Source organism: Trachinotus anak, unplaced genomic scaffold (assembly GCF_046630095.1).
Source record: "Trachinotus anak isolate AG129_WGS33_773 ecotype Australia unplaced genomic scaffold, CSIRO_AGI_Tana_v1 ptg000013l, whole genome shotgun sequence".
Taxonomy (NCBI): Eukaryota; Metazoa; Chordata; class Actinopteri; order Carangiformes; family Carangidae; genus Trachinotus; species Trachinotus anak.
The window spans coordinates 25,010,873-25,020,811 of record NW_027273864.1 but is presented as its reverse complement, the minus strand read 5'-3'; positions in this window follow the sequence as shown (position 1 = coordinate 25,020,811).

Below are 9,939 nucleotides of genomic sequence, written 5' to 3'. Positions count from 1 at the left end.
TATGTTCATATTATGTACAGAAGGATCCAAAAGTCTGAGACCACTGTCCTAGAATAGGGAGATAGACATGTTTAAAACTGATGAGAAATTAATAAGAAAAACTTACATAAGCATATCGAATTTTTATATGTATGTGGTTTTAATAAACTTGCATATATGAAAATACATACATAGCCATCAGCATAATTTTCACTTAACCAGAGAAATATTTCTACATTTATATTTCAAAAATTTGAACTGACAATCATGTTCCCCAGAGGATGAATCCAGATGAATTTTGTGACTTTTTTATCTAACAACGACTGGACGTTTGTTAGTGGTTTTAAGTGAAATTGGATGAACTGGATGAACTGCCATACTTCTGGTGATACTCTGACTTTCTATGCAGCTCCACATTAAGTCAACATTTTAACTGGTCCAGTGCTACCTGCAAGATTAAGATTACTATGTGTTTAGTGCTCATTAACAAACTTTGCAGACAAATTTCCTAAACTACGATGGTGAACATGGTAGACATCATACCTGCTAAACATCAGCATGTTAGCATCGTCTTCGCACATTGTCGCCATTGCATTCTGGGCTTTGGAGGCTACTGTAAGTACACAAATCTCTGCCTCTTTGCCTTCTCTCCCACTGCTAAACATCTGGCTCAAAGAATCAAAACTGATTAACAACTAACTTAATGTGTTTGCTGTGCACTGAGAATAAAAGTACATTAATTACTTACCATGCAGAAAAAAGCCCTCAATATTTACTGCAATACAAAATCAACACATAACAACATGGACACAAGTTTGATGACGAGGTTGCAATGAGTTATCGCAACATCATGACATGACAAATCAAATTTACTTAAGGCCCAAATGGTATTCAGTTTTTTTGTCCAGCAGCAAATCTCAAGTGAGGACAACTTGAGTTCTGTTCATGACTTTAACCTCGGCCCAGCAGGAAGTCCAGGTTCCTTACTCTGCTTTTACCATGTCTGTTATTTCACTGTAATCAACAGCTGGCATTGTCTCTCACACTTATAAAATATTACAACAAACCTAAGGCCAAGACAAACTACTGAAAAAGTATTCTAATGTAAGAAATATTCACTGGAGGCCCGTAGGCTTCTCTCCATTCCTGCACGACTGACCTATTTGAGATGTGAGAGGCGTTGTGTTGGAGTTGTTTTGTTGAAGTCATGAATATCAAATCAAGCCTGACCTCCCAGACTTCATCTCTTATGAAAAATGAAAGTGTACGTTGGCCTAAACTCAGGTTAAAATACACGTACGCACATTTTCACTACAATATTTGCACTTTAGTATCGCTTTATTTCAATCCACCTGCTTTATATTGGCATCCATCCTAGACTCTGAGGTGACCCCGGACAAAGAAGCCTACAAAAGAACACTACAAATTACAGGTGTCTCCTAAATGCCTCACACACAGGCAATGGGTAGACGCTGGCTATGGCACACATCATCAGGGGCCTCACTAAATGTGTCAAATATGGCTGTAAAACTCTGTTGAAGTTGAAAAGTTGGTGCATCAGTGAAAACAAAATGTGATCAAGTGTAATGGAGACAGACCTAGTGATGTTTTCACATGGATTTCCATCATTTGAATGGAGTTCTTTTAATTACTTTCTCTCCCTGTGTCCTCTTCCTCTTCTGTAGTGTTTTAATGGCACTGACTAGAGGATTATTCCCATATCAGTAGTGGATGCAAACACGCATTAAATTGTTTGTTTGAGGGTTTTTTTTCTGATTTTCTGTAAATTTAGTTAAAATCTGTGTTATACTTGGAAGAAAACTTGACTATTTAAGACACTGACTTTGTAGAAAACAGTGTGCCATGTTATTGCTATTACTGTGTACATAGTTTTGCAAGTCATGCCCTCGTCCATTTGGGAGGTGCGATTGCCCTCCGACACTGTAGTGGGCATTGTGGACCAGCTACAGGAAGTATACAAGAAGTCAACCGTAGAAGAAGAAAGCAGAGCCTTTTTCTTTGTTAAAACTCTGCTGTTGTTGTTTCACAAATGTCTTCTTGTCTTTTTAAATTCATTGATCATCTGATTGCCATTGTGTTTTTGAAGGAGACCAAGAAAAAGTGATGAGGTCGCAGGTCCATCAGACCACTTAGCAAAATCATCAACAAGGATCCAAGCACTGTCAAGAGGCTATTTCAAGACGCATGTGTCAACTAAAATGTGACCTTTGACCTTAACCTCAACCTCAACCTTATTGTGCTCTTAACCCTAAAACAGAAATACACACAAACAGATCACATTCACACATGTAAGCTGGAACATGCTCTCACAGTGGAATACAGCAGAAATATTGTCATTTTAATGCTTCAGGGAAGTTTGAGGTGGCCATGATACACACACACACACACACACACACACACACACACACACACACACACACACACACAAAACACACAGCATTGCCAGGAAACACTTTAGTGAAACATTGAACTTAACTTCATTGCCTTCTCACTCCTCTGGGTCATGCCTTCGCCTCAAGGCTACATCTCTCTCTCTCTCTCTCTCTCTCTCTCTCTCTCTCTCTCCCTCTCTCTCTTTCTCTCTCTCATCCTACAGATGGAAGCGTTTCCAAACCTTACTGTCGGCACTTTGCTGTCTCTACCTGTCTGCTGCTCCAAACCTTCTCGTGTTTCCTCTGGCCGGTGTTTTCCTAAGTAAGTGCTCACAAAGGATAAAATATCAGAGCAGCTGCAGCCAGGGTTGGGGGGGGGTTAAGAGGGGGGTTATGAAATATATGATATAAAGAGCTGATTATAACCCTGATTTGGAGATGATGTCTGACTGCCAAGGAAAAACAGAGCAGCTCACCACTGACTGTCAGACTTTTAACAATTTAGATCAAAAAGGTTGATTTTTTTTTTCAAGCAGAAGGGGCAAAGAGCCTCAAAGACGTGGCCCTGGAGGGTCTAACATATGATTTTGGTTGGGTGTATTATGGTTGTTTTTCAAGCTTGACCCAAGCTTGGCACTAAAAGTCAAGATATCTTGATCTCTGTTTGATTATGTTGATGTTGTGTTCACAACTTGTTTCTGCTGAAAATGTGGCGTGAAAATCCGTTATTGCGGGTTAAAAAAATAATCAGTCAACCAGTCCTCCAACCTGAACAACCACACAGGTCATTTTACTCAACCCTCTGATACGACCCATAGGAGTGTGTCCTGAAATAGCGCCCCTACGGCAACCAGACCTTGGTTGTAATGGTTACAATCATTAACATCCGGACTGTACCAAGACTGGTATACCTACCTTTGGTTAATTATAGTAACCATGGTTACTATAATTACGGTCATGGTTTAGGCACTTAAACTACTTGGTTAGGTTTCAGAAAAGATCCTGATTTGGGTTAAAATAAGAACTTCCTTAACATAGATTTTTGTTGTCATGGTTACAATAATAACAACATGGTTAACTTTGTTGAATGATCATGGATAATAGAAACAACATGAACTACTTTCATATGGGAAACAAACACTCCTCACATTCCTTTGTATTCCTGTGTTGACCCATCCATCCACCACAACCTCCTCCTGACGTGGACTTTGTCGCTGTATGTATTACATGACCACACTTTTCCCTTTGCTCCTGTCATGATTACTACAGCTGCTAGATGTCGCCTAGCAACAAAATGTAGCTATGGGTCATAAAAAAAAACCTGCTGCACAAAGATGACGTATGGGCTCATTTTTTTACAGGACAGTCTCAAAAAAATTTGTTTTGCAAATGTATAATAAGGAAAGTAATACATTTAACATTTTAGACAATTTAGGGTGTTTGGTTAATCTTGTTGACTCCAGCTGACAAGTTCATCATATCAGCTTAAAGGCTGATGATGCTGTTTGTTACTGTTAAGTTCACAACTTGTTTCTGCTGAAAACAATTCATCAAAAAATCAGTTCTTGCAGGTTTAAATAAATTGATTTACATTTACTGTTAATTAACCAGCGATCTCAGGGAAACACACTTTCACTTGTCTCCTGTTCAGTCCTGCCCAGTGCACTGAATGGCACTGCCTTCCTAAATAGAAGAAGGGGTATTATGTTTCATGAATATACACACCTTCACACACAGCATATGTCCACACACACACACAAACACACTCAGATAGACTCAGACACACACACAGAGCAGCTGTGGTGGTTAGATCATCAGTTTGTACAGCAGGCTGGTACCCCGTCCTGCGTCAGAAGGTGTTAGTGGTAACATTAGCCAGGGGGGCCAAGGAAGGAAGAGCCAGGGACTAAAGAAGGAGGAGGATGGAGAGAGTAAAAGAGAAACAGAAAGAGAGAGTGAGGTGGAGTGTTAGAGTAACCTAAGGCTTAAACGTGTCAGTTCTGTTGTTGTTTTAGCCCCACCATTTAAACACTCAGGAAATCAGGCTGTCTTAGCAGGAGACCTGCTCTGTCATCACACACTCAGACACCATTTTCCCACCTCTTATATTTCCACGTCTTGTTTTTAACGCTCATCCATGCTGTTATCTTCTCCTCCACTCTTTGTCCTGTGTTTGCCCTTCCCTCCCCTGTCCTCTCTTTCTCTGCTCCTTCCATTTTCTCGAGTGTGGCGACAGGTCTGAAGACACCAGTTGACACTGCAGGATGCAGACAGGGTTGACCATGCCAGACATTATTATTAGTGGTTTTCTTTGGCATCCGTCTCAACTTACTCTGGAGGTGAGTAATGTAAATTTCTGGAAAGTGCTTCAGCAAGGTAATTTTTATTCTGGCACGCTGCATCCTGTTGCATCGAGTTTGGCAGCCATGATCACCCCTGTGTATTTCTATACTTATGCCACTGCTAAGTGTTACTACTCACAACTAACATGTGCAGATGTTGTGGAGGGGACCAACTTTGAAGATGCATGAATAGAGTGTGGTGTAAAGCAGACTTACTCTGTTTTAATGTGTCAAATGTTCTGCAGAACTTAAAACTGAAGCTTTTACCTTGTTAATTAACAATCGTAACATCCATTTTGCTGTGTTCACATCCCTTCAGTGACATTACATTATTTCAACTTCTGCATATTCTGTCTTCTTCTACACCCACTTATTTATCTCTTTGCATTCACCCTCCACCTTTTCCTTTGTGTACCATGTTCCTGTCTGTGCCCTTGCTGCCAACCTGTAACCCTGTCTTCTACAAAGTACTTTCATACCAATTTACAACAGCAGATTTATTTTGAAAGGAAGACAATGCTGCCTGGATTACGATTTGTTTTATCAATATAATTACGAAACCTTGTTATTTAATGTATCTCCCAAAATGTTGTTATCAGTGTTGACTGGCTAAGGTGAAAAATATGTGTTGATAATATTTTTCACAACTGAATAAAATGAAACGTCCCTTTTGAAAATTGAAAAAACTGTGATGAAATGTATAACATATCGTATGAAAGTCTTGCACAAACTGTAGCTTATAGTTCCTGGTTAGTAAAACTGGATCCTCCACTGCCTGAAAATATAGCAACAGGTTTAGAGAAAAAAAAGTGTTTTCACACCTTAAAGCTTACTGACCAGACCTTTGTCAGGCTAAATTCATAGAGACTGGCTGGTGAAGGCCTAAGGGTCAAGACATGTTTACAGTTTGTGGCATGACTCATAAATCCCAAGTTATAATCATCCCAATCATTCTATCACCAGTCAGTCTGACAGAATACTGCAATGAGACAGATGTGTTTTCACTCTCTTAGAGAGCGAATGACGGCAGGGATGTTATCAAGGAAGAGACAGACCATTTATAATTCTGAATAGAAAAGTCTGTAACACCAAAGATGGCGACTGTATGACACATATCACATATTTATGGTTAGTAGAAGTTTGACCTGTGGGGAAAAACCTTTTTTTAAACAAAGTTACAAAACTTTTTTAGCCTTTTGTTTTTTTATCAGATTTGACTGGTGATTCCACACGAGTAGTTTTTAACGTCCGGGTGACAACTCAAACTGAGGCTATGGTTCTTTCCCTGAATTAACTTCCAGGGGTTGTTGCCAAGATGGCTGCTGAGTGGTGAGGCTTGCCTATAAGTAGGTGGGTTCCTGCCACCAGTTTGCCAACACAGCCCACTGGCCTACCAGGGTGAACCCCCCCCACCCACCCACCCACACACACACACACACACACGTTCCCCCACCCCCTCCATATGTCTCCATTTACAAACTTTTAAATCTAATCTGAGTGCACTTTATTGTTTTCAAGATCCCATTACCATATGTTTAATGCAGCTCTTTTTAATTATGAAGTAAATTGCCTCTGAATCTAATCTAAAGCTGCAATCATCTGTTACAGGTCAATTTAACGGCTCCTGTACTTTAGTGCTAATAACATTGCTTCTTAATGGCCCTGTCCCTCAAGAAACAACTCTTTCAAACCAGGGGCCATGTGGAAACAAGGTGCTTACACACTGTGGTGAGACATTCACTGACTTTTTATCCTCTGCAGGGAGCAGATGATGGAACAGACACACACCACATAAATGCATACACATTTTACTATTTGTCTTTGAGGAGAGGCAGGGCCATCACTCACTTTCTTTTTGCATGTGTACGTGTGTGTGTGTGTGTCTGTCTGTGTGTGTGTGTGTGTGTGTGCAGGGTGAGTATAAATACTTCCTTGACCTTTGTTTTCTTTGCACTTTTTGTCCTATGGGATACTGTTAAAAGTGGACACACACACACACACACACATATCTTCACACACACAGTGTAGTATTGCAGGCAGGATGGCGGGGTGGCAGCCATTATTTATGTCTGCTTTCTTTAGCTAGGTTTCTCACAGGAACAGGAGCTGAGCAGGAATCCAACGCTTCCTCTGAGCCCACCATTTATCACTCTTTATTAATACAAAAACACACACAAATGCACAAGCTATGGACACAGTTGCAGACCAGACAAGTACACAAACACACACAAATATGCATGCACACAAAAAATAGACACTCTTATGCATGTCTGGTATGCATGGAGGATACAGATAATATCACACTGACACGATACTACATAGTGAATTAAAGAGAGACTCAGACATGAAGCTTCAATTTCAATCTCCAACTCATACATAACAAATCCAAGTGATCACAGGCAAATGTAATACATGTACATATATTGAATCTACATATATGAAATAAATGTAAAATAAAAACATATATGTATATATGCAATCTGTAAGAAATTGGAACAATTTCATATATTGACATATATGTCTAGCCAATACAAATATGTATGTTTATGTATGAATGCTTATATTGTAGACATACAGTATTTCTACATCCATCCCAAAGCCTGTCAATATATACTGACATTATATCCAGGAGGGTCCAAACGTCTGAGACCACTGTCCTAGAAAGGGAAGAGAGACATGACAATATAAAGACATGTATGCTGTTGCATATATAAATCAAAAATGTACTGTTAACATATATGCTCGCAACATGTTATACAATATAAAAATTAATCATACATATTTTTAATATATGTACATACACATACAATTTCTCTATGGATATATTATATATGTTCATATATCCAGGGGATGTTTATCTGTGGCATACATGGCAACATCACTGCTGATATAGTGACATACTGTATGTTATATATTTCACTTCTGAATCCTGGCTGAATTATCATTCATGTCACCTTACACTGATTTATAATAATTCATGATCCTCTAAATTTCCATCTAGCGTCACCATAGCACAGTTTTGTGCAGAAATGTACTTGCTTGATATTTGCCAATTTTCTATTTCTAGTATATGAACATGTACAGTAAAGACCAATAAAGGGGTTCCACCAGAGTTTTGTCATGGAGTGTTAAAAACTAAACTTAAACAGTTTAAATTAGATCTAGTTGCAGAAACAGAGGCAGACTCCTGACACTATTCAACACTACATCAGTGTCATAGATGGGAAATGTGTGTGTGTGTGTGTCTGTGTGTGTGTGTCTGTGTGTGTGTTTTCAGGTGAGGTCACTGCAGGGAGTACAGCATCTGACTGACTGCCGAGGAAATAGCAGTGGCTAGACCTGACGTTACCCCACTCAGTCGCGTCTCATAACTCACCACTGAAGTATTATTGTAACTGTTCAGGCTCAGCATTGATCTAAAGGCGCTGATTTCATTTCCTCAGAAACAAACATTCTGCTGGTCCAGAAAACTCAACTTGACCTTTTAGGTTTTTACCTTTTCACATCCTCTTGTTTTGTATCTGTCACTGAAATTTTTCTGTTCTTGTTGTACCTCTTTCTCTCTCTTGCTTTCACTCTGTTTCTTCTACTCTTGCTGTCTCTCTCCTCTGTCCACACACACACACACACACACACACACACACACACACACACACACACAGCATTTTTCCGTTTTATTAATCAACAGTAAATGACTGTGTCCACAAGCTGTGACTCTGGAATCAGGTCAAATTAGAAAAACACAAAATAAAAACAAAATAAAAACAGGAGCTTTTACTCAACGCCTGCAGCGGCTCTTCTTTCATTCATGCCAGGAAAGTTAAATTTGACATAATTTGAAAAAGAGGGAAACTAGATTAATTAGAATAACTCTGAATATATTAAGTTTTCTCTGAATGTCAGTAAACATTATGTTTTTTCTTTTTTTCTCCTAAACTACAAATTAATTTTCTGCATTTGACCAATATTTGGAAAATGTCCCATGAGGGTCCCATTCTCCAAGCATGGTATACTACCAGCCTGTTGTATGTATGTATGTGTGTTTTGAAAGTGACAACTGAGGTAATATATTACATTGCCTGAAAAATAATAATAATAATTTGCATGGTCTCTTTTTCCTAAAATTACTAAAATGAAAGGCAGTTATATAAATGTTCCAATGGAAGCCCAGCCCAGTTTTAATGTTAAATTATGTTTTACCCCACCACCCTGCCATCATATAAGTCAACTGTCAACCCCCCCCCCCCCCCTCCCCACCCCCCCTCCAAAAATAAACTTTAAAAAATAAGTCTAATGAGCCTTCTGACAGGCAACACCTTTCTCTAACCCTGTCCCCACCTTTAATTCACTGTTGAATCCTTTTCTCACCCTGCAAAGAGAAGATACTTTTGGTTTGTCAAGAATGAAAATATTACATACACATGGAGGTTGGGGTGTTAAACTTATGCCAGCATTTGTAAATGTTGTTGGGTGAGGATGGGACTAACACATTATCTTCTCAAATCGTCTATGTAGAAATACATCACATACTGTGACTGTCGGCCCGGGGGCTTTCGCAGGAAGCAGTTGAATAGCTGGGTGGCTTTGAACAATTAATGGAGGCGGCCATGCATGGCTCTGCTTACACTGCTAGCACAGAGTATCTGCATCCTGCCAAGCCCATAGCTGACCTTTTTTTTTTTTTTAATCTTTGGGCTGAAGTTCTATTATTCTATTATTTTGTCGACCCCATTTATATCAGTAAGGTTAGAGTAAATAACAGAAACACTTCAGTTCACCAGCACCACAATCTAATGATCACACAGCTGAATCAACACCACTCTAAAACAGTTTCAACAAAAAACTGAACATTATACCCTTCATGAAGGAGGATTTGTTGCAGGGCTATTAAATTAGACTGCATTAGTTTTGACTGGCTGTTCTTAATAAACTGGCGACAGAGTGTATGTTTTTACAGAGTGATGTTGTGCTGCCCCCTACTAAATCTGAAACATCAGTGGCTTGTGGAAGCAAATTAATCATGATATTAAAGAAAATATGAGAAAGAGTATAGTAGTATATGGCATGCTGTGGTACTATAAGCAAAACACTGTAAATCCTTCTTGAAACAATAATAGAGGCACTTTTTTAAAATATTTTTTTTATAGAGGTAACTTGAGATTACAAGGTGATTTTTAGTTCTTGTTTTGTAACATATTTTGGGTCTGCAGCACAAAATTAAAAGA